This window comes from Molossus molossus, unplaced genomic scaffold (assembly GCF_014108415.1).
Source record: "Molossus molossus isolate mMolMol1 unplaced genomic scaffold, mMolMol1.p scaffold_m16_p_10, whole genome shotgun sequence".
Taxonomy (NCBI): Eukaryota; Metazoa; Chordata; class Mammalia; order Chiroptera; family Molossidae; genus Molossus; species Molossus molossus.
In genome coordinates, this window is record NW_023425345.1 from 84,755,139 (window position 1) to 84,780,763 (window position 25,625).

General features: G+C 39.2%; 1 non-coding gene across 1 annotated transcript; it reads right to left on the minus strand.

Annotated features, from left to right (window-relative positions):
* Positions 1-12,638: 12,638 nt before the first annotated feature.
* LOC118624763 lies at positions 12,639-12,743 on the minus strand. The gene has a single exon (XR_004958434.1). It is a non-coding gene; the product is annotated as a U6 spliceosomal RNA (small nuclear RNA).
* Between the last annotated feature and the right edge of the window lie 12,882 nt (positions 12,744-25,625).

Sequence of the window (25,625 nt, forward strand, 5' to 3'; positions counted from 1 at the left end):
TTTTTATTTTTAATAGTTTTGTCCTTGATGTATTTTGATACTATACTATTCACCTAAAATAGTGAATCTGTGGTGCTTTTAGTTTAGATGCTGCCTTTTAGCAATAAAAATGATCTTATCTTTAAAATTTTTAAATTTTAATTACAGTTTGCATTTATATTATTTTGTATTAGTTTCAGGTGGACAGAATAGTGGTTAGACAATCGTATACTTTACAAAGTGTTCCCCCTGACATTTCAAGTACCCACCTGGCAACATACATAACTATTACAATATTATTGACCATATTCTCTATGCTGTACTTAGCATCCCAGAACTATTTTGTAACTACCAATCTGTACTTTTAAAAAAAAATTTTTTTTCTTTATTGGTTTTAGAAAGAGAGGAAGGAAGAGGGAGAGAGAGATAAAAACACCAATGAGAGAGAACATCGACTGGCCATTTCCTGTAGGCCCCCACACTGGGGATCGGGTCCACAACCTGGGCATGTGCCTTGACTGGGGATCAAATTGGCGACCTCTTGGTGCATGAGTCGATGATCAACCATTCAGCCACACTGGCTGGGTCAATCTGTACTTCTTAATCCCTTCACTTTTTTCATCTAGCCCCCAAACCACCTGCTTATCTGGTGACCCTCCAAACTTTCTCTGTATCTATGAGTCTATTTCTATTTTGTTTTTTCATTTATTTTTTCCTTTAGATTCTGCATGTAAGTGAATCATATGGTATTTGTCTTTCCCTGTCTGACTTACTTCACTTGGCATAATACCCTCTAGCTTCATCCATGCCATCAAAAATGGTAAGATTTCCTTCTTTCTTTTTATGGGCAAATAATACTCCGTTATATACTATATGTACCACAGTTTTTTTTATCCACCTGTCTATTGATGGGCACTTGGGTTGCTTCCATACTTGACTATTGTAATTAATGCTGCAATGAATATAGGGGTGCATATAATTTTTTGAATTAGTGTTTTGTGTTTCTTTGGATATGCATCCAGAGGTAGAATCTCTGGGTCATAAGATATTCTATTTTTGTTTTTTTCTATTAAAACTTATCTTTATTTTTTAATGTATTACAGATATGCCTTCCTTTACCCCCCATTGACCGCCTCCTACTCACTCCCACCCCCTCCTGCCTTCCCCATGCTATTGTCTGTGTCCATTGGTTATGCATATATGCATATAAGTTCTTTGGTTTATCTCTTTCTGTCCCCTTCCCCTCTTCCCTTTGAGGTTCCTCAGTCTAACAACCAATTTGTACTTCTTAATCCCTGCACCTTTTTCACCCATTCCCCCAACACCCCTCCCATCTGTCAACCAACAAAAAGTTGTCTGTATCTATGAGTCTGTTTCTGTTCTGCTCGTTCATTTTGTTTGTAGATTCAGTTGTTGATAGATGTGTATTTATTGACATTTTATTATTCATATTTTTCATCTTCTTCTTCAAGAAGACCCTTCAACATTTCATATAATAATGGTTTGGTGGTGATGAACTCCTTTAGCTTTTTCTTTTCTGGGAAATTCTTTGTATGTCTATTGATTCTAAATGATAGCTTTGCAGGATAGAGTAATCTTGGTTGTAGATACTTGCTTTTCATCACTTTAAATATTTCTTGCCACTCCCTTCTGGCCTGAAAAGTTTATTTTAAGAAATTGCTGGGGAGAGGGGAAAATGGCGGCGGAGTGAACGGAAGCTACACAGACCATCTCCCAGAACCAAACTGGAATTACAACTATAACACAGACAAATCGACGGGAAAAACCAACAGAAAAGCAGCTTGAAGGACCATATAACGAGGGACACTGACTCCATCCCGGTAGGCTTGTGAAGGCGCGTGACGGGGCTGGGAGCCCACGGTTGGCAGCTCGGCAGCGGCCTTAGCTGGGAGCAGCGCCCTCGGGTCACACTCCCAGGCAGCCCCACAGCGCAGAGCCGGGACAGAGGCTGAAACAGCCACAGCCACTCACCTTGGGCTCCGGCAGAGGGAGGGCAGACTGGACTGGAGCTGTGTGGGGACACTCGGGATCTGGAGGGCGCTCAGAGCTTTGGCTGAGTGAAGCCACGCAGGACAGTGGCCATCTTACTCCTTCCCAGGGCTCTGAGGAGAGGCAGCAGCCCCTCCCTTGGAGATCCAACCCCACCTTGTGGGCCATTGAAGTGCTAATTGAGGCTCACTAACAACCATCATCTGCCCCACCCTTGGGAAATCCCCTTGTACTAAGCACCTAAGGGAGCTTTTCAATCAACTGACAACCCAAAACTCATCAATTAACCTAGACTGCTAGCCTCCAGGCAAAAAGCTAGAGGATAACAGTACCTTTCCTGGGCTGGCAACTTTAACCAGGAAAGTAAGACTTGACAGTGGTGTTCAACGTGGGTCCTCCCTCGCTCATCTAAACAAAGGAGAGGGAGCCACAAACAGCAGAACACCAACACCCACAGGGAAAACTTGACAGTCTCCAAAGCCCACAGTGATAGCCAAAATGGTGAAACACAGAAACAGAAGCCAAATAAAAGAGCAAGAGGCCTCCACCGAAGATGAGATCAATGTGGAGCAATTAGGCATGTTAACAGAGCTAGAATTCAGAGCCATGATCTTGAGGAAGCTGAACAGCATGAGTAAGGACATAGAGACACTGAAAATAAGCCAATTGGAAATTAAAAACCAACAAGAAGAGATAAAAAATGACATATCAGAAGTGAAAAACACATTGGAAGGTTTAAAAAGCAGAGTGGATGAAGCTGAGGACCGGATCAGTGAATTAGAAGACAGGGTAGAAAAAATCAACCAATCAGAAAAACAAAAGAAAAAAACTATTAAAAAACAGGAAGACAGCTTAAGAGAACTATGGGACAACTGGAAACGTAATAATATTCGCATCATAGGAGTCCCTGAAGAAGAAGAAAATGAGCAAGGGATAGAGAATATATTGAAAAAAACAATGACAGAAAACTTCCCTAATTTGGTGAAGGAAGAAGGCATTCAAGTTCAAGAAGCACAGAGAGTCCCAAGTAAGAAGAACCCAAACAGGCCCACACCAAGACACATAGTAATTAAAATGACAAAAATTAAAGACAAAGAGAGAATCCTAAAAGCAGCAAGAGATAAGCAACAGGTTATCTACAAAGGGAACCCCATAAGGCTCTCAGCTGACTTCTCACAAGAAACACTACAGGCCAGAAGAGAATGGCATGAAGTAATCAAAGTCATGGAAAAAAAGAATCTGAATCCAAGACTACTCTACCCAGCAAGGCTATCATTCAAAATAGAAGATCAAATAAGGAGCTTCCCAGACAAAAAAAGGCTAAGGGAATACATTAGCACCAAACCAGCACTGCAAGAAATGTCAAAAGGACTGCTGTAATTAGCAGGAGAAATGGGAAGAAAAATAGAACCACACTAAACAAAAATGGCAATAAATAAGTACATATCAATAATCACCTTAAACGTAAATGGATCGAATGCTCCCATAAAAAGACACAGAGTAGCTGATTGGATAAGAAAGCATGACTCATCTATATGTTGTTTACAAGAGACCCACCTCGCAACAAAAGATTCACATAGGTTGAAAGTGAAGGGATGGAAAAAATTTTTCCAAGCAAATGGAAAGCAAAAAAAAGCTGGGGTAGCAATTCTCATATCTGATAAAATAGATTTCAAAATGAAGACCATAACTAGAGACAAAGACGGCCACTACATAATATTGAAAGGATCTATCCAACAGGAAGATATAACCTTGATAAACATATATGTACCCAATATAGGAGCACCAAAATATATTAAAAATCTTCTGGAGGACTTCCAAGGAGAAATAGACAACAATACAATCATAGCAGGGGACTTCAACACCCCGTTGACAGCACTGGATAGATCCTCTAGGCAAAAAATTAGCAAGGAAACAGAGACTCTAAATGAAGCACTAGACCAAATGGATTTAATAGATATCTACAGAGAATTACACCCCAAAACTACAGAATTCACATTCTTCTCAAGTGCACATGGGACATTTTCAAAGATAGACCACATGATAGGACACAAACCGAATCTCTACAAGTTCAAGAACATTGATATCATATCAAGCATCTTCTCAGATCACAATGGCATGAAACTAGAAATCAATTGCAACAAGAACATGCAAAGACATTTCAACACATGGAGGCTAAATAGCATGTTATTAAACAATGAATGGGTCACCAAGGAGATCAAGGAAGAAATTAAAAACTTCCTGGAAACCAATGAAAATGAACACACAACAACACAAAATCTATGGGATGCAGCGAAAGCAGTTCTGAGAGGGAAGTTCATAGCACTACAGGCCTACCTCAAAAAACAAGAAAAATTTCTAATTGACTGTCTAACCTCACAACTTAAAGAATTAGAAAGCAAACAAAAAGAAAACCCAAGAGCAAGTAGAAGGAAGGAAATAGTAAAGATCAGAGCAGAAATAAATGACATAGAGACCAAAAAAACAATTCAAAGGATCAATGAAACAAAGAGCTGGTTTTTCGAAAAGATAAACAAGATTGATGGACCCTTAGCTAGACTCACCAAGAAACAAAGAGAGAGAACCCAAATGCACTAAATCAGAAATGAAAGAGGAGAAGTAACAACCAACACCACGGAAATACAAAAGATCGTTAACAACTACTACGAACAACTATATGGCAACAAATTTGACAATCTAAGCGAAATGGACAAATTTCTAGAAACACACAGTCTCCCAAAACTATTCCCGGAAGAGATAGAAAACTTGAACAGACCAATAACAACTAAGGAAATTGAAGAGGTAATCACGACTCTCCCAGCAAACAAAAGCCCAGGCCCAGATGGCTTCACGGGGGAGTTTTACCGAACATTCAAAAAAGAACTAACACCCATTCTCCTCAAACTATTTCAAAAAATTCAAGAAGAAGGAAGACTTCCAAACACGTTCTATGAGGCCAGCATAATTCTAATTCCAAAACCAGAAAAAGACACTACGAAGAAAGAAAACTACAGGCCAATATCCCTGATGAACATAGACGCCAAAATCCTGAACAAAATATTAGCAAACCAGATCCAGAAATACATCAAAAAAATTATTCACCATGACCAAGTGGGACTCATTCCAGGGATGCAAGGCTGGTACAATATTCGCAAATCAATAAACGTGATACACCACATAAACAAAATGAAGAAAAAAACCCACAGGATCATATCAATAGATGCTGAAAAAGCATTCGACAAAATCCAGCATCCATTTCTGATAAAAATGCTCAGCAATGTAGGAATAGAGGGATCATATCTCGACATAATAAAGGCCATATATGAAAGACCTATAGCCAACATCATACTCAATGGACAGAAACTAAAAACATTTCCATTAAGAACAGGAACAAGGCAAGGATGCCCACTTTCGCCACTCTTATTTAACATTGTACTGGAAGTCTTAGCCACAGCAATCAGACATGAAGAAAAAATAAAAGGGATCCAAATTGGAAAGGAGGAAGTGAAACTGTCATTATTTGCAGATGACATGATATTGTACATAGAAAACCCTAAAGACTGCATCAAAAATCTATTAGACTTAATAAATGAATTTGGCAATGTAGCAGGATACAAAATTAACGTCAAGAAATCGACGGCATTCTTGTACATCAATGATGAACTCACAGAAAGAGAAACTGAAAAAACAATCCCATTTACCATCACGCCAAAAAAATTACAATACCGAGGAATAAACTTAACCAAAGAAGTAAAGGACCTATTTGCAGAAAACTACAGGTCATTGAAAAAAGAAATAGAGGAAGATATAAAAAAGTGGTAGCACATACCCTGTTCATGGATTGGAAGAATTAACATCATTAAAATGTCCATACTACCCAAAGCAATCTATAAATTCAATGCAATCCCCATCAAAATACCGATGACATATTTCACAGAACTCGAACAAATACTTCAAAAGTACATATGGAACCAAAAAAGACCCCGAATAGCCACAGCAATCTTGAAAAAGAAGAACAAAGTAGGTGGGATCACAATACCAGATATCAGGTTATACTACAAAGCGACTGTAATCAAAATAGCCTGGTACTGGCACAAGAACAGGCATATAGACCAGTGGAACAGAACTGAAAACCCAGAAATGGACCCAAGGCAATACGCTCAATTAATATTTGACAAAGGTGGCAAGAGCATACAGTGGAGTAAAGACAGCCTCTTTGATAAACGGTGTTGGGAAAATTGGACAGCTACATGCAAAAAAATGAAACTAGACCATCAACTTACACCATACACAAAAATAAACTTGAAATGGATAAAAGACTTAAATGTGACCCGTGAATCCATAAAAATTCTAGAAGAAAATGTAGGCAACAAAATTTCGGACATCATACGGAGCAGAATTTTCACTGATACATCACCTAAGGCAACAGAAATAAAGGAGAAAATGAACACATGGGACTACATCAAACTAAAAAGCTTCTGCACAGCAAAAGATACAATCATCAAAATGGAAAGGCAACCCACTGTATGGGAGAACATCATTGCCAATGATGTATCAGATAAGGGGTTAATTTCCAATATATATAGAGTGCTCATACAACTCCACAAAAGGAAGACAAAGAACCCAATTAAAAAATGGGCAGAGGAGCTGAATAGACACCTCTCCAAACAGGACATACAAATGGCCAAAAGACATATGAAGAAATGCTCAACATCACTAATCATCAGAGAGATGAAAATTAAAACAACAATGAGGTATCACCTCACACCTGTCAGAATGGCCGCCATCAACAAATCGTCAAACAACAAGTGTTGGCGAGGGTGTGGAGAAAAGGGGTCTCTAATACACTGCTGGTGGGAATGCAGACTGGTGCAGCTGCTGTGGAAAACAATATGGTGCTACCTCAAGAAATTAAAAATTGAACTTCCATTTGACCCAGTGATCCCACTGCTGGGAATATACCCTAAGAAGCCTGAAACACCAATCAGGAAGAATATATGTACCCCCATGTTCATAGCAGCACTATTTACAATAGCTAAGATCTGGAAACAGCCCAAGTGTCCACCAGTAGACGAATGGATAAAAAAGCTGTGGTACATATACACAATGGAGTACTATGCAGCGGTAAGAAAGAAAGATCTCTTATCCTTTGAGACGACATGGAGGGACCTGGAAAGTATTATCCTAAGTGAAAGAAACCAAGCAGAAAAAGACAAACACCACATGATCTCACTTATATACAGAATATAATGAACATAACAGTCTGAGGAATACAGTAGACCCAGACACACGGAAGTAGGGCACAGACTGACATCCCTCAGAAGAGGGGATGGGTGGGTGGGGGAGTGGGAAGAGATAAACCACAGAACTTATATGCATGTATGCATGACCAATGGACATGGACAACTAAGCTGGGGACGGGGCGGAGGTGGGGTGGGGTGGGGGGTGCCAATGGGGTAAAAAGGTAAAATATCTGTAACAAAAAAATAAATAAAAATTCATTAAAAAAAAAGAAATTGCTGGCAATTTTATAGGAGCTCCATTGTAGGTAACTAACTGCTTTTTTTCTTGCTGCTTTTAAGATTCTCTCTTTGTTTTTAACCTTTTGCATTTTGATGATAATGTGTCCTTGTTTGGACCTCTTTGGGTTCATCTTGTTGGGGAAGTTTTCTGTCATTATTTTTTCAAATTGGTTTTCAATTTCTTGCTCTCTCTTTTTCCTTCTAGAACCCCCATGATGCAAATGTTGGTATGCTTGAAGTTGAAGTCCCAGAGGCTTCATACACTATCCTCATTTTTTTTTTTAGATGCTTTTTTCTTTTTGCTGTTCAGATTGGGTGTGTTTTGCTTCCTTATATTCCAAATTGATGGTTTGCTTCTTGACTTCACATACTCTACCATTGATTCCTTGTAAATTATTCTTTATTTCGGTCAGTGCCTCCTTCATCTTTTCATGTTGATTGGTCAACTGTGCTTCTTTCAGTTCTGACTGTGCATCTTTCATTTCTGACTGGTCCTTTCTTATCCTCTTGAGGTCCTCACTAAGTTCCTTGAAGTTCTAAGTTTCTCGCAATTCTAACTATGTTCCTTGAGCACTCTTATACGAGTGTTTTGAACTCTGCATCTGTTAGATTGCTTATCTCCACTTTGTTTAGTTCTTTTCCTGGAATTTCTTTCTGTTTTTTTATTTAAGACATGTTTCTTTGTCTCTTCATTTTGGCTGCCTCACTGTGTTTGTTTCTATGTATTAGGTAGAGTTTCTATGTCTCCCAGGCTTCCTAGGGTGGCTTATTATAGTAGGTGTCTTAGAGGGTCCAGTGGCACTGCGTCCATGGTTACCCCAACCAAGATCTTGAGGTGCACCCCTCCTGTGGACTGTACACCCTTTGTTTCAATTGAGTCTTGATTGCTGTTGTCATGTAAATGGGAAGGATTTACTCAGGCTGATAAGCTGCAAAGATTGGCTGTGCCTCTAACCACCTTGGAGGTCTAGCTGTGTAGGTGCCCACCACACAGAGCAAGACTTTCTTCAGCAGGGTTCTGGTACCCTCTGAGTCCACTCCTTGAGTGTGTTGCTTGTGGAGGTGGTTGGGTGGTGGTGTTTCAATGTGGTCTGAAGCTGTCCACTGGGTGTGCTGGCTCTGGGGCAAGGTCAGCCACTGCCTGTGTTCTATCTGGGGCCACCAGGTGTAAGCTACAAAGTGATCTGCAGATGGCTGCTTCTTGTGCTGGGCTTGGAGGTGCCCAGGAAAAGCCAAGCTGTGAACCAAGGCTGGCTGCTTCTAGTGCCAGGCCTGGGGCCACTTAGTGAGAGGTATGGGGCTCACTGAGGCCAGATGCTGCTTGCTTGAGGGAATTTAGGAAAATCTGAAGCAGGAGCCAAAACAGGCCAATCCTATGGTAAAGCCACTGGAAATAGCGTGGGTGGACCTGAAAGTTGGTGGGGCAGGGCCTCAGGGAATCACGGGCGGAGCAAACAGTGTGAGCCAGGTTGATGGAGTCCCAGATATGGCTGCCTTCTTCCTGCCCAGTGGGGGAAGGACTCACCAAAGGAACAACAGCCTCAGCCAGCACATCTCTGTGGGAGAAAGCTGCCTCTCCAGCTGTCACCCTGATACCAAACAACTCAGTTCTTTTCGTGTGTCTCTGGTACCTTTCAAGCTGCCTCCCCCATGCTGGAACCTGGAGGGTGTGAGTCTGAGTGATTCCGTGTATGGGCCCTTTAAGAGGAGGTGCCTGGGGCTCTAGAAGCCTCAGCCTCCCTCAGGCTCAGTTCCCACTGGTTTTACAGCCAGAAGTTATAGGGACTTTTCTTCCTGGCACTGGGACCCTGAGGTGGGGGCCTGGTGTGGGACGGGGCCCCTCACTCCTCAGGGAGGACCTTCCCAGCCAAGGTATCCTCCTGATTTTTTCCGCCACATGTAGGTGTGGGACCAGCCTGTCCCCTGTTACCAGTCTCTATGTGGCTTCTTTAATTTCGTAGTTGTAGGACTTCCATTCAGCTTGATTTCAGGTGGTTCTGAATGATGGTTATTCTGTAGTTTAGTTGTAACTTTGATGTGGTTGTGGGAGGAGGCAAGTACCATGGTTACCTATGCTGCCATCTTCAGTAGAAGTCCAGATATTTCTATTTTTAATTATTTGAGGAACTTGCAAACTGTTTTCCACAGTGGCTATACCAATTTGCTGTCCCACCGACAGCGTTTGAGGGTTCCTTTTTCTCCACATCGTCACCAACACTTGTTGCTTTTTGATTCACTGATGATAGCCATTCTGAAAAGTGTGAGGTGATATCTCATTGTGGTTTTAATTTGCATTTCTCTAATGATTAGTGATGTTGGGCATCTTTTCATGTTGATTGGTCATCTGTACGTCTTCTTTGGAGAAGTAAAAAATGACCTTATTTTAATACTTTCTACTATATATTTGATGTAGACTAATGCTAATATTGTTATTTTGCTTTATTTGGCGAGTTTAATTCTTTACTGGTATGTTTTTGCATATTTTAATCATGTTTCCACGTTGTACTGTTTTTCTTTTATTTTAATGAATTTTCTCCTTGCATAATCTAACTCACTTTTCAATAAAGAACAAAAATATTAGCATGAGTGCAGGCTTATTAAATGTTTCCCTTGATTTTCACATGCTGTGCTATTGAACATGCCGTATCTGAATCTACCTAGACCTTTATCCCAATTTCAGTACTTTTCCTACTGCTTTTCTTTAAACAATCTTGTTCTTTTTAATTTTGATTGATTATAAGATTCATGTTGAGGAAACGTTGTTAAATGAGAACCATTGACTAACAGAAGGCCTTCTCTGTCTTGAAACAAAATAGCCTTGATGACCAGAATTCTTTTTCATCTGTGTATGAAAAATGATCATTTTGGAAGCTAAAGAACACTTAGTCTGTTGAAATAAAAATAACTAAGCATCCATGAAAGGAGGGAGGTGCCCTAGACAAACAAGAGAGTTAGAATGGGAGTTGACTGCTCTCTCTATTCCATCTGCTCTCCAAATGTGAATCCCCCCTTGAGGTCATGAATAAAGAAAATGGGGGGCAAGCGAAGAAGCTCATTTTTTGGATGAACAACGTACATTGCACTTGTCAGCCATCGCTGCAATCATACTAACCATTGAAACATATTTTTTATTTTCCTTATTCCCAGATTGTGCTTCTTTTCAAATTTGTGATCAACAGTCATATAATTTCTGAGTTTTAAATTAATAACGTTGTCTTTCCTTTTCCCCAACTAAATTGAGAGAAAAATGATATAGATCTTCTCTCACCAATTTATTTATAGGAAATTTTCTTCTCTGTACACACTGTGTGCTTTGGTTTAGTTCCTAATGGGTTTTCACATTTTCTGTGGGAAGCTTTTTCAAGGGAGCTGGAGGTTAAAGTTCTCTAACATGAAGACAAGAAAGCATTGACTCATTCAGATATTTCATTTGTTTCTAGTTTATGGATTTTTGTTTTTGACCTTTAATCTCTCCTGCCAGACTAGTCTTATCTCACCCAGAAGACAATTAAAGAGGGATGATTTTCCTAAGCACTCACAAAGGAAATGATTTTTAAAGAAAATATCCACAGATTTTTATATGGCTAGTTTTTCTTACATTTGTTATGCTGTAACTGGATACAGATGACCCTTTTAGATCTTTGTCCTAAGATTTATTTCTCTGCCTTTTGCTTTTTTTTGGTTAAATTTTCTTCTACTTAATTTCAGTATCTTCTAATTACCTGCAGTTGATTGTTTCTTAGGGATCTGTCAGAGCTGAACAACAGATAAAGGAAAACATTCCTATCGTTAGCAAAGCACTACGTGTACACGGGTCACAAAATGATAGCGTGAACTTCAAAGAATAGGCACAGGTCACACATATAATGAGATAGTTGCAAGAAAATAATTAATTTAAAACATTACATTGGAAATTAAAAACATACAGCTAAAACATTCCCAAGACCTGGAGAAAACAGCAGTTCAGAGAAAATACTCCTGACACAGAAATATTGTGCTTGTTATATACACGATAAAAGAGCTTACTGGCTTTATCTGCTTTGTTAACTATTAATATCCCCTTACTTCAGATTGATTAGTTATTAGAAATTTCGTGTCAATTAGGCCAAAGTCACAGGTATAATTCCTATGTGAGTTGGTTAGACAGTGTGGTGTGGTGGGTCAGGCTTAGGGGGGACATCTTCCAAAGGCATGGCTTCTAGTACCATGACTATATTCATTGGGCAAACAGCTCTGGAGAAATCTGTTAAAACTCTCTGAGCCTCAGGTTCCTCATTTGTAACCTAGGGTAATAGGCTCTTGCCGTTCTATCTCAAAGAGGTGTGAAGAAACAGGGAGATAATGTAGTTGAATCTTCTCTTTAAAACTGGGAACTATGACATGTGTAAGTTAGGATCAGTGCAATTCTAGTCACCCACGGCCCTCTCCACTGTCCTGCAAACCTCTAATGTGCAAGGAGGACAGATCCTCTTCATTTCTTAGGACTGCCCTGTTCACAGAAGTAAAAACCCCGTGTTCCTCTCTGTTCCACGAGAACCGGGCTACTGCTCAACCCATCGCATGCAGAGCTCCTAGCGTGTACCTGATTCTCAGGTTAGATGCAGTGTCCTTCTTCATTGATTCGTTCACTGTACATTTTGGAGCTGTCACAGGGTGACAGCACTTTCCGAGACAATGAGTACCTAATGGTAAACAGAACAGATTGGGTGTCTGCCCTCGGAGAAAAGGCCGTTCTATTGAGAGAGACAGAAATTCAAACAAGTAAACATGTGAGTAAGGCTACAACTGCAAGTTGGGCGACATATGCTGAAGAAAAAGAATGGAAGAGACTAACCTTAGACGATGAAAGGAAGGGGACTGTGTGAATTAAAACTGAGTCCTGAAGGATTTTTTAAAAAATAATTTATTTATTTTTGTTACAGATGTTTCTCCTTTTCCCCCCACTAAGTCCCTCCTTGCCCTGTCCCCAGCTTTGTTGTCCAGGTCCATTGTTTATGCATATAAGTTCTGTGGTTTATCTCTCCCCCACTACCCCCTCTTCTGAGGATTGTCAGTCTGTACCCCACTTCCACGTCTCTGGGACTACCCTGTTCCTCAGACTGTTATGTTCATTATATTCCACAAATACAAAATATGGAATACTTCACGAATGTGCGCGTCATCCTTATGCAGGGGCCATGCTAATCTTCTCTGTATCGTTCCAATTGTAGTATATGCACTGCCGAAGCGAGCACTGAGTCCTGAAGGATTTTAAAGAGCCAGCTGGAGAATATTGGATTGTATAGGTGTGCGGTGGGGGAGGGGACAATGCCAGGTAGAGGGGAGAACATATATATGTTGGATTATCATTTCTGTTTTGCATCCTTGACAGAGCACAGCACCTGGAACAAAGTAGGTGGGTATCCAAGGACAATTTGTTGAATCAATGAATGTATCTGACAGCACAAGTCTTGACAGTTAGTAATTAATTCTATAGTTTTAGTCCCTCTCACCTTTGGGTGCACAGTCACCTTCTGCTCTTCTACCATCACACTGAGAAGGTGACTCCCGACCCTGCCAGTTAATGCTGGGTATCATCCTGGGATTGCGCCCTACCCCAAGCCATCTCTGTCGGTTGCCTACTCCAATGCCCTTTTAGATTTCTTACACAACAATGACTAGTCATACATCTTAGAGAATTTTGCTGACTTTTTGTATTTTTGCTTCAAGGAATTAAAAGATTTTGTACATAGATATTTTAAAGTGCTATGAATGATGCTACTCTCCTGGGATTATTTTTAACCCACATTTGCCTTTTACACTAAAAGTTTTAGCTTTTCTGCCTACAAGTTTGGTTGCTTGTATAAAGAATTTATTTATTTTTTAAAAAATCTTTACCTGAGGATATTTTTTCTATTTATCTTCAGATAGAGTGGGGGAGAGAGAGAGAGAGAGAGAGAGAGAGAGAGAGAGAGAGAGAGAGAAAGATCGATGTGAGAGAAACACATCAGTTGGCTGCCTCCCTCCGGACCCTGACCAGGGCCAGGCACCAAACCACAACTGAGGTAAATGCCCTTGACCGGAATCAAATGTACAACTTTTTGGTCCCTGGGCCGATGATTTACCACTGAGCCAAACCAGCCAGGGCTAAAGCATTTTTTTTTTTTTAAATTAAAGAAAAGCTGCCATTCAATATTCCTATCTGCCTTAAAGTCCCTTCCCCTTAATGACCCATGTTCAGTCACTGCATGGCCTTCAACGCCAGGTTTACGTCCATGACGCCTCAGAGGAGCTCTTCAAGGGGTTGCCATTTCCTTTTCCTCCGAACTTCCTGGACATTTCTTGGTTCCTCCATTGGGTAATTACCACTTTGTAAAAAACTTGTGATATACCTACTTGTGCATATGACTATGCTAGTTTTAAAGCACCTTAAGAACATGATCAATATTTATTTTCCTTTGTACTTAGGTTTCTCCTCTCCATATTCTCTCTTACTGCTGCTTGTACCTGATGGTCCTAAATCAATGAATATTTGTTAAATCAAAAAAATGCATTTAGATGACACAAAACAAAACTGAAAATATTTGGAGAATAATTAGAAGCAGAGAATTTAGGTTTGGGAAATAAAAAGGGGGGGTAGCTAAGTGGGAAGCAGTAGCAGACCTCGCTGCAGCGTGCCCCCCAGGTAGACAAGGATGACCGAGGCATCCGCTGTGGTCATGGATCAATCACCTCATTTATCACAGGAGAAGGAAGTTGATGAGTTTTATGTAAGAGGAAGTGTTGTAATCAAATTGTTCCAGTATGCTCTGAGTATTCTTGTTTGAAGTCATCTGTCTTAGAGTTTAAACTGGCAAAATCCTGTATTCCAAGAAAGAGGAAGGGTCCTTGCAACCTTTGTGGAAGTGTTCCCCTTGAGGCTGCCTTCTCAGAGGTACTTGCCCCCGAAACAGCTAAATTAGTCTGTGCTCTCAGGTGCCAAGAACAGGTCATTGGAAGGGCAGATTTAACAGAATCACAGGCTCTACAATCATGGATGTTAGCACATGGGTTACTTTATCTAAATTGACTGCTCATGCACTCAAGCAAATTGCCATGATCCAATCGGATGACTGTATCTTGTAGAATGAAAAATTCCATTTTAATTTTGCATTTATAGACAATGAAATAATGGAATAAATCTTTTTGTGGAATACTTAGTTGTCTGATAGGTGCACAGGGCAACCCCTTTGAGGGTTTCAAGCTCCCAAATCTCTTATTACCATAAGGTTAGGACTTTATACTGTTTTATGGAGGACTTTTCCTTTCTAAAATCAATGCTTCTCTACTTTTTTTTTTTTTAAAGATGCATACATTTTTGTACATTTCTGGAAATAGATGATTATATTTTACATGTTTTAAATATCAGATTAGATATTGAAAAATCAATATTCATGCATGACTGCTATAAATAAAACAAGATATTTTTATTTTATTTTTTTATCCTTACTCGAGGACATTTTTTGTTCAGATAGAGTGGGAGGGAGATAGAGGAAGAGAGAGAGAGAAACATCAACGTGAAAGGGACACATCGTGTGGCTGCCACCCGCATGACCAACCAGGGCCAGGGACAAACTGCAACCGAGGTAAGTGCCCTTAGCGGGAACCGAACCCGGGTCTCTCTGGACTGCAGGCCGATGCTCTAACCACTGAGCAAAACCGGCCAGGGCGAAACAAGATATTTTTAAAGATAGGAACTCATATTATTAGAGAGTAATTTTTTTGATTAACACATGATTCTCAATTTTATTAACCATCGAATATGCCTTCCTCCTTTTGTGGACCCTACATCTAGAAAAAAATCTGAACATGATCAGATATAAAGTGTTTTCCCATTTATTATTAATTTTACCCCTATCAATCAGAGCACTCTGGCAAGCATGAAATATCTAGAGTTCCATTAAAGTGCTCTAGTTCCAGCCAACTGTCAGAAGCAGTCTTGAGACCTGTCATTGGGCAAAACATATTTGTTAAATTAGATGTCCGGATAGAAAGGAAATCAAGTTGCTGAAAAATTGTTGACAGAAATCGTGTAAAAGATTCCCAAAGAACCACTTTATCCAAGCAGCTATTTAAATTTTTTTTTTTTATCCTCACCCGAGGACATTTTTCCATTTTTTTGTACAGATAGAGTGGGAGGGAGAGAGAGGAAGGGAGAGAGAGAGAGAAACATCGACGCGAAGGGACACATCGAGTGGCTGCCACCCGCACAACCAACCAGGGCCGGGGACAAACTGCAACTGAGGTACGCGCCCCTAGCGGGAACCGAAACCGGGTCTCTCCGGACTGCAGGCCGATGCTCTAACCGCTGAGCCAAATTGGCCAGGGCTAAATTTAAACTCTGCTTTCAAGTTAATACTGTTTCACAGTCCATAAACTATCAGCATCCAGTTGTATTTCTTCTATAAACTAAAGGCACAGTGTTTATTCCACTTATTTTTTTTACATTTAGCTATGTACTACTTTGTGAATTTGATTTATGTGCTTACACATGTCTGTTGTGTCTTTCTAAGCAGATTCATTTTCTCATTTGACCATTTATCCTTCCGTCCATTCAAACATCCTTTAGTGGTGGGCCAGGCATTAGGCATAGAGGGATCGGTAGAAAAACTTTTCCTCAAGGGATTCATAGTTTAGAAGAGTTTATGGGCCCTATAATACAGTCAATACCAGACAGACACCGTGGAAATAAAAGCATTGCAGATATGGGCTTGCATAAGGTTAACTGACAGCATTTTATAGTAGATAAATGAATGAATAAATGAATGATAGATAATGAATGAATGAGTGAATAAATAAATAAATAAATAAATAAAATCTTTCCTTCTCAAGACTTAAGTAGCTGAGATAAAAGTAAGATTAAACAGAAACAGCGAATACCCCCTACTTCAGCCTATTTCAGACTGGCTCAATAAAAAAAAAAAAAAGTCAGATTCTGGTGAACGTTAAGCAGACTAGTTTAATAAGCTGCCTTGCACTTTAGTAAATAATTAATGTTTCTCTTTAGACTTCCAGAAAGAAAAGTCAAAATTCCTTTTGCAGCTGTAGGAAAGCAGTCTTTCGCTGGGGAAGTGCTTTTGAAAGTCAAACAGAGCCTGCAGGAGAATGAGGCGGGGTAGCGTTAGGGTGCACCCAATACGCTCTGATCAAAAGGACTTGAGCTTAGTCCAGACTCACTCACTACGCATTTGGGTCCAGAAGAAGGACAGGACTTTAACTGAGGGCAAAACGGGACACCCAGTTCCTAGATGCTTGAAGCTATTTAAGATATCAAGTTCTAAGAACACATGTAATTTCAGGTCATGGTTAAAAACACAGGAGTGCCATTCTTTCATTCAGTACTTTCCTTAATTGTCTTCTCAACTTTGTGAGTTTGTTTTATTTATTTGCTCTTTCCTGCCAGAGTAACTGCTGTGTTTAGGGACACACACACACACACACACACACACACACGTGAATGTATGTCAACATACAATTATATGTATATTTAAATATATTAAAACATTCAAATGCCTTCCTGTCTTTTCTGTAACCAAATCTCCCCAATTTTTCACCAGTGTGACCTGATCTAGACCTGGAAATTAATTAATAACAGCCGAAACACATTGTGCACGGTATTGTACTTTGTGTGCAACCTGAGCTTTTCTCACTTAACCATCACCACCAGCTACTCCTTGTGGTTTGAAGCAGTACATCCTCATTTACAGATACAGAAACTGAGACCAGCCCACGGTTCCGTGTGACTGCGCTGTGATTTGAAAACCATCAGCATTGCTCACGTCGGCTGACAATAATTAAAGGACAAACTTCTGTTAGTCCTTTAAATTAAAGCCGTGCCTGATACTTGGGAACGTTGGAACTGCCTCCTTTGCATATCAAGAGAATATATGCTACTTTTTCTGGCTAGAATACTATTTCCTCCCAGTCTTTCACCCGGCTAAATTTCTTACTCATTTTTAAAATTTCAGCTCAGGATTACTTCTCTAAAGAAGACATCTGTGAACCAAACTAGGTCAATTTCTTCCTTCGCATCCTGCATATAGCTCCATTTTAAGCACTTTAAACGGAAAATTTGAACAGTGACTTGTTCACAGTTGTATGGTCAGCTCCTGATATGCCGGAGAATTTCTGATGAATGGATGTATGAGTGAGTTCCCTCCACACCAATTTTTCCTGAATCAGGTTAGAATTACAGGTTGGGCACGCAAAGAGTTGCCACAAGGGATAAAGGGATAAAAATAGCCTGAAGAAAGAAAAGGCATAGCTGATCCAAGAGGCACATAGTTTGAGGAGAGCAAACGTACTCATAGAAAAAAAAAAAAGGATCTAATTAGAAAGCAGAAAGAGGGCAATAAGGGAGACAGACTGAATGAGCATGTAATTGCTGAGAGCATGAATCGTAAACCTGGGATTAGAGGAAGATGACATAAAACTGAAGATCTTTCTCACAGCAAGCTGTTAATCCCCAAATTTCTTTTTCTCATATATTTAGGTGTTTTGGAACTAATGTCAGTCATGGGATTCTTTTTCTCATATATCTAGGTGTTTTGGAACTAATGTCAGTCATGGGATTCATGTGTTCTTTAACCATGATGCACCCACAAGTGGATTGAATATTGTTATCTTTTTTTTTTAGCTGTATGTTAATGTTCTATAAGTATGCTAAATATCAGTTCACAAACTACTTATTTTCTCACTTCATTAGAGAAGAAAATTATCCGATTCATAGATGTTTCACTTCCTTGTCCACAGAACTAAAGCATAGGTCTTGTTAACAAACAATTCATTTCAGAACAATAAGAAGGCCACATAATTTGTAAAATGTATCTTTATTGTTGAAAGTATTACAGATGTCCCCCCCTTCCCCCCCACTGATCCCCTCCTTCCATTTTCTGCCCCCACCCCCGCCTTCACCGCACTATTGTCTGTGTCCATGAGTTATGCATATGTGCATATAAATTCCTTGGATAATCTCTTCCCGTCCCCCTTCCCCCCTTCCTTCTGAGACTCCCCAGTCTGTTCCTTGCCTCCTAGCCTCTATTTTGTTTTTCGGTTTATTTTATTCATTAGATTCCACAAATAAGTGAGATAATGTGATACTTATCTTTCTCTGACTGGCTTATTTTGCATAGCATAATACTCTCCAGATCTCTCCATGCTGTCTGAAAGCATAAGAGATCCTCCTTTTTTTTTTTTTATAGCTGCATAGTATTCCATCGTGTAAATATATTGCAGCTCTTTTATCCACTCATCTACTGTTTAGGAACAGAACTAGAAAACTTATTATGGAACACTTAAGGATAACTCATTTCAACAACTGTTAGAGGCTGTTAGCACTCTTGCTGTGTGCAAGAAAATTAGCCATCTGGGTAAACACACATGCACAGCACAGGAATGGAAACTGAGCAGACCCAAATTACTGATGCTGGGAGAAGGGAAATTGGATGAATAAATAGTTGATAAAAATTCCATTTTTCTATTGGGTTAAAACAAAGAAGAAAGCCACATAATACACATCTAAATTATTGAATTTTTACAAAATCAAGGTAGAGGTAAGAAGTATGGTAGCATCTTTTCCCAGTTGGTTAGGAAGAAACATGATTTAGGCTTTTACACAATAATATCATGGGAAGACCCCAGGCTGTGCTCAACATTCCTTATCTTCCTATCTTGGCCTCACTTGGTGGTGAAAAGTTTGGGCAAAGTGATCTCTAAAGTTACCTTCATTTCTAAAAATCTATGCACCATCCTGCCTTTTGCCGTTTCTTCCTCCCAATAACTAAAGTCATGTTCTTTGGTTATTTTGTTGGTCATCCATGTACTCTCCATGATAGGCAAACACTCTGTCATCAGTTAATATTAATTCTTGTTATCAGTTCTTGGAGTGAGAATGGTTAAAAGCAGGCTTTGGAGGTAGAGAAATGGCATGTTCATTGGAGTTTGCCCATTACCGGCTATGTGAACTCAAGTAAGTTTTTCAACTTCTGTAAGCCCTGCTAGCCTCATCCGTACACCAGGGTGAGTGATAGCATCATGCTCACAGAGTTGTGGTAAGTATTAAATGACATAATGCATGTAAAGTGGTATACAGTTATTAATTAATAAATACCAGTTGATTGTTTTTCTTCGTTTTGTGGGAAAGCTGGTCAAAGTTTCAGACATTTGAACTTCACTGTGTGAATTTGATTTATTTACATACACTTTCCTGTTATCCCAGAGGAAAACAAGCGGTTACTAGAAAAGTAAAGTTTAGTCAGTTACAACGGGAACCACAGACGTGGAGTAATTGCTGTCTAAACCCTATACTGTTATTTCTTATGCCGAGACCCCAATTAACTTCAGTCGAATGCCTGTGAAGGACGAATCTCTGCTCACTCTGGATAGAACAATTGGATATGTCACAAAATGTGTCACTGAATAAATCATGTTTTCCTCGGGCGCAGGCAGAGGCCTGGCAGCGTGCTCTCGTGAAACCGGGCAGGCGTGTGTTTACTTCGCCTGGGAGCGATTCTAAGATCTTCGCCGTTTGCTTTGAATGGGAGACCGCTGACGTGCTCATTAATTAATGAGTGGATTTTCTTGGTTTGCTGAATTATCTTTACCATAATTGATGATTTTCTTTTACTGTGTCGCTAGCTTCTTTGTGCCTTCCATCCCCCTCCCCCCCAGATGGTGCCTTTTTTCATTCGTGATCTTATTCCACGAATGAGACTCTTCCAGGAGCCAATTATCTATAGTTTGATAAAGGCAGTCCATTATTCCGAGAGGATTTCAGAGACAGCACTAGTTTCATGGACTGTTTATTTCGGGTGAGGATTTCCCAAATGGGGTATTAGATGAAATCCTGTACAAGTAGGTACACTGAAGTCACATGGTTGCTATTTGGTACTCATAGCTAAGTACGCCAGGGGAACATATGTTATGGAAATTCCTTTTGCGTATGAGATGTAGTTGTTTATTATTCTTTTTTTTTTTATCCTCACCCGAGGATATTTTTCCATTTTTTGTACAGATAGAGTGGGAGGGAGAGAGAGGAAGAGAGAGAGAGAGAGAAACATCGACGTGAAGGGACACATCGAGTGGCTGCCACTCACACGACCAACCAGGGCCGGGGACAAACTGCAACCGAAGTACGTGCCCTTCGCGGGAACCGAACCCGGGTCTCTCCGGACCGCAGGCCGACGCTCTAACCGCTGAGCCAAACCGGCCAGGGCTGTTTATTATTCTTAACTACAACCCTGGCTAGTTAAGTTATGTATATTTTGATGGATGTTTATACTGAATCTTGAAGAAGTTAAGGTAGCTGGCCCAATATCACACACATACATAATCAAGCTGGAACTCAGGTCAATTTTATACCAGAATATGTGATGTTTCCAATATATGACAATGGCAAGTAATATGTAAGTAGTATGTACTCATATATAGGTATCCTGCTAGATGCTAATTTTGAAAATAACTTTATACAATAGGTATTATTTTTCCTCAAAGAGAAAATAAAAAGAAATGCAGTGAAAAGGGTGTTTTAAGGTGAATCAAGTGATACTGGTTTGGGGAGGAGGCCTTTCATATATTTACTGGATAACAGTCATTCATTCATGGTAATTATATGATGCAGTCCTGCTCCGTACCAAGCACTGAGCTGGGTGCTGGGGGTACCAGAGTGAGCAAAAGCAAGACTGTTTCTTGTACTCAAATTGCTTATAATCTTATTGAGGCGAGATATTAATAAAATCAATTTAAAATTATATGATTACATATATTTACCATGATCCATGTTTTCATGGAAGACAAAGAACCCAATTAAAAAATGGGCAGAGGAACTAAATAGACACCTCTCCAAACAGGACATTCAAATGGCTAAGAGACATATAAAAAAATGTTCAACATCACTAATCATCAGAGAGATGCAAATTGAAACAACAATGAGGTATCACCTCACACCTGTCAGAAGGGCCTCCATCAACAAATCATCAAACAACAAATGTTGGCAAGGGTGTGGAGAAAAGGGGACTCTAGTATACTGCTGGTGGGAATGCAGACTGGTACAGCCACTATGGAAAACAATATGGTGTTACCTCAAAAAATTAAAAATTGAACTTCCATTTGACCCAGTGACCCCACTTCTAGGAATATACCTTAAGAAGCCTGAAACACCAATCAGAAAGAATGTATGTACCCCCATGTTTGTAGCAGCACTATTTACAATCGCTAAGATCTGGAAACAGCCCAAGTGTCCATCAGTAGATGAATGGATAAAAAGCAGTGGTACATATACACAATGGAGTACTATGCAGCTGTAAGAAAGAAAGATCTCTTATCTTTGAGACAACATGGAGGGACCTGGAAAGTATTATCCTAAGCAAAACAAGCCAAACAATGAAAGACAAGTATCACATGATCTCACTTATTTGTGGAATATAATGAACATAAGAGTTGGAGGAATGGGGAAGTCCCAGAGACATGGAAGTGGGGTACAGACTGACAATCCCCAGGAGAGGGGGCGTGGGGGAGAGATAAACCATAGAACATATATGCATGTGTGTATGAACAATGGACCTGGACAACAAAGCTGGGGACAGGGTGGGGAGGGAGGGGGAATGGGGAATCAGTAAGGGAAAAGGAGGAAGATCTGTAACAAAAATAAATAAATTAATTTTTTAAAAAAAGAAGAAGAATATAGGAGCCTATAAAATTATAATAAGGAGATATGTTTCATATTTGCTATGAGGCCAAATTTTAAATTGTGAAAACTCAAGTGCATTTTACTTATTATGTCCATTTGAATAATCAAATTTGCAATAATGATGCAATGATGATATAGAAAAACTCATATAATTGAACTTATAGTTTTAATAATTATAGTTATACATAAATAATGGTGGCATTATGGAAATTTATTTTTTCTGTTTTGGTTTTCCATTTAAAAATGTGTTTGGTCATATGATTTTTTTTTTTTTAAGTGAAAGCAAAATGATTTCACATATTGAGATAGTTTATAAGCATTCTTATTGCATTTTGGGAAATGTGGGGTGTGTGTGTGTGTGTGTAGTATGATTTTTTCCCTTCATTTTTGACTAAGTGAACTTCGCACTCCTGATACGCCTGATCTTTAGTCCGCGCAGTGAGGAACCACAGCGGCGGCTCAGCTGCTCTGATCTCCTTTCCGGGTTTCTGGTTCATGGATTTGAATAAAAGAAAAATTGAAAACGTATCCAACCTTGATTTGAGGCCTACAAGATTAGGGCAAAGCTACGGAACTCAAACTACTAAGGTCCTGGCTCATTTCTGCTGTTGCTAAGTAATCAGAATGAAAAATGGAAATAAAAATTATTGTATGGGTCATGTTTTTGCAATCTTATTAACCCAGAATCAGAAACAATTTTGTATGAGGAGACATTTTTAGTGATAGTTCTTCATTTATATGTGTGTGTGTGTGTGTGCATATGTATAATATATATTTATACATATATGTATTTTGTGTATATTCATACACATAGAGCTATATATTTATACACACATATATATTCATAGTAAGCATAATATAGTTAATAGTTTTTCCTGAAGGTCATTACTCTTACTTAATATGTATTTTATAATTTCTCTATTAGAAAAGTAATATGTGATATATTTGCTGTAGGATTTTAACTATGTAAATATGACAAACAAGAAACTAATAGCGGTCTATAATCCCATCACACAAAAAGACATGGTGCGCCCAAATAGGTAGCTACATAAACAGGTTAAGGGACTACATGGTTAGAAAATAAACAATGTTTCCCACCTCTGTTTCCCTCCCTCTTTCCAGAGATACACCAAATCCACCCTCAAAACAACTTCTTAGCTTAAAGTAAAAGCCGAATTGTTTTAAATAACAGGCAGTAACAATGAGATCTTAACTAGAGCTCATATAGCTATTGACTATCTCATTTAGGGATATATATTTTTCTCTCTATGCTACTGCAGGATATAAGTGAAAAGTACAAATAAATTAATGGCAATTTGTTCTTGAACATTCTATGACTGCCTTGAAATTAATATGAAGTCACTAGAATATCATAAAACGAAGACAGCAAGTCAATGATAGAGCTTTTAAAGTATTAACATGGCTGTAACAAGGCTCTATGAATGCGAGCTTCATTTGTCTCCCATCAAGTCTACATTCTCTTCTGTCTCTGTCATAGTTAATTGACCAGTATTGCTGACTGAAAAACGATCGTCACTTTTCTGCTATTGTTGTTTTTTTGTATGACTGTCCATATAAATCTATCATAACTTGCTCAATCTGACAAAGTAGTATTGAGGGGGGAAAAGTCCAAAGTAAGTTTTTTATGGGTATGACATTAAAGAATTGGACATTGGTTAGCAGGCACGCCGTCTATTTTGTTTACACATCTCGGACGGGGTTAACACATAGGGCCAGGGCAAATGAGTGTTATATGGCCAAGTAATGATAGCCCGCGGCAAGAGAAACAGGGGCTGACGTCCTGACATTTATTTTCAAAATAGCTGAACATTTTCCAGGCACATTTTGTGGGTTCTACTGACAAAAGTCCTTCTGTTAGCCATCCACAATGAAATTCTTCTCAACATGACATAATTGAGGATCCACCTTAAGACACTTTGAAAAATAAAGACCTTTTCACATTCAGATGGGCTGTTTGTCTCTTTCAGTTTTTACTTTATGAAGACACAGCGAGAAATGAATGGGGTTCTGAATTTTTGTGAGTGTGAAAAAGTTGGAGAGTTAAAAGGCCCTTTCGTGACTGCTGCTGCATAGATGGTTTTTAAGATAGTTTAAAACTTTAAACGAAAGAAGTATAAAGAATTCGTTATTTTATTGATTTTTTTTTTCCCCAGGGGAATCTTACAATACTTTGATATTTTATACTGAAAAATAAAGTATCAGCTGACAGGGTTATTATTTTGTTTAAAGGGTCCTTAGTTTTGGCCTAAGTAACGACCTTTCAGCTTAGCCCAACTGTGAAGTGTTTAGACAGTGAACTAGCATAACGGTTTTTCTGGAGGTGGTAACTGTGCGTGTATGTGAGGACATCATAACAGAGCCATCAGGTAAAGTGTGCCAGAGGAGGTCAAGGGCATGTGCACAGGGTGGAGGGTCAAAGAGAGCCAGAGAAGAGGTTGGCATTAAGATCATGTGATCAGGTGGTGAGCACGATAGGGTGAAGGTCAGTGAGCTTGGGAAAAAAAAAATCCAGAAGCAATCGAAGTACTCTGGGTGAGAAGAATAACCAAGAGTCTTGCAATCGTTCAGGAAAGAAGCAGACAAGACTGGGGGGCTATTTAATCTAATGCTTTACAATAAAAATAATGAAAAACAGGATTTGAGGGAGCTTAAATGTTTTTAAAAAATGATATCTGATCCAAATAATTAAGATGCATTGTGTAGAATGCAGACCCAATCTACAATGTCATCTTTAAAAATTTTTTATTTCCTTTATTGATTTTCGAGAGAGAGGAAGGGAGAGGGAGAGAGAGAGAGAAACATTGATGAAAGAATGCATCAATTGGCTGCCTCCTGCATGTCCCCACTGGGGATTGGACTTACAACCAGGGCATGTGCCTTGACCGGGAATCAAACTGGTGACCTCTTGGTGCATGGGTCGACACTCAACCACTGAGCAACAATGGCTGGACCATTGTCGTCTTTTAAAAAAAATTATATGGCAAAAGCCCTTTTTGATACTTGGCATTCTCTTGATTTACCCATAACTTCTTATATTCTTGAAATTTAGACCAGAATTTGGAAGACATACTCTATCAACTTGGGACAAGATGAGGAATTAATTCTATGTATATATTAGGACTTTTCCTAACATATTGTTTGACCATTTACTTTCAATATAATTTTTATTTAATTTATATGATTTAGTGAGCCTTGTGTCTTCACCAGAAGAAAAATATGTAAAATGAACATATGATGTAATGACGCTTTATTTTATAATTTTCTGAATTGATAGTGATGATTTATTATTTTAGTACATTTTACGTCAAAACATACCTATAACTGATTCCAAATGTTTGTTTTCTTTTGAGTTGCTCTCAAAGTATAGTCTTTTCCTCCTCAGAAAGAAT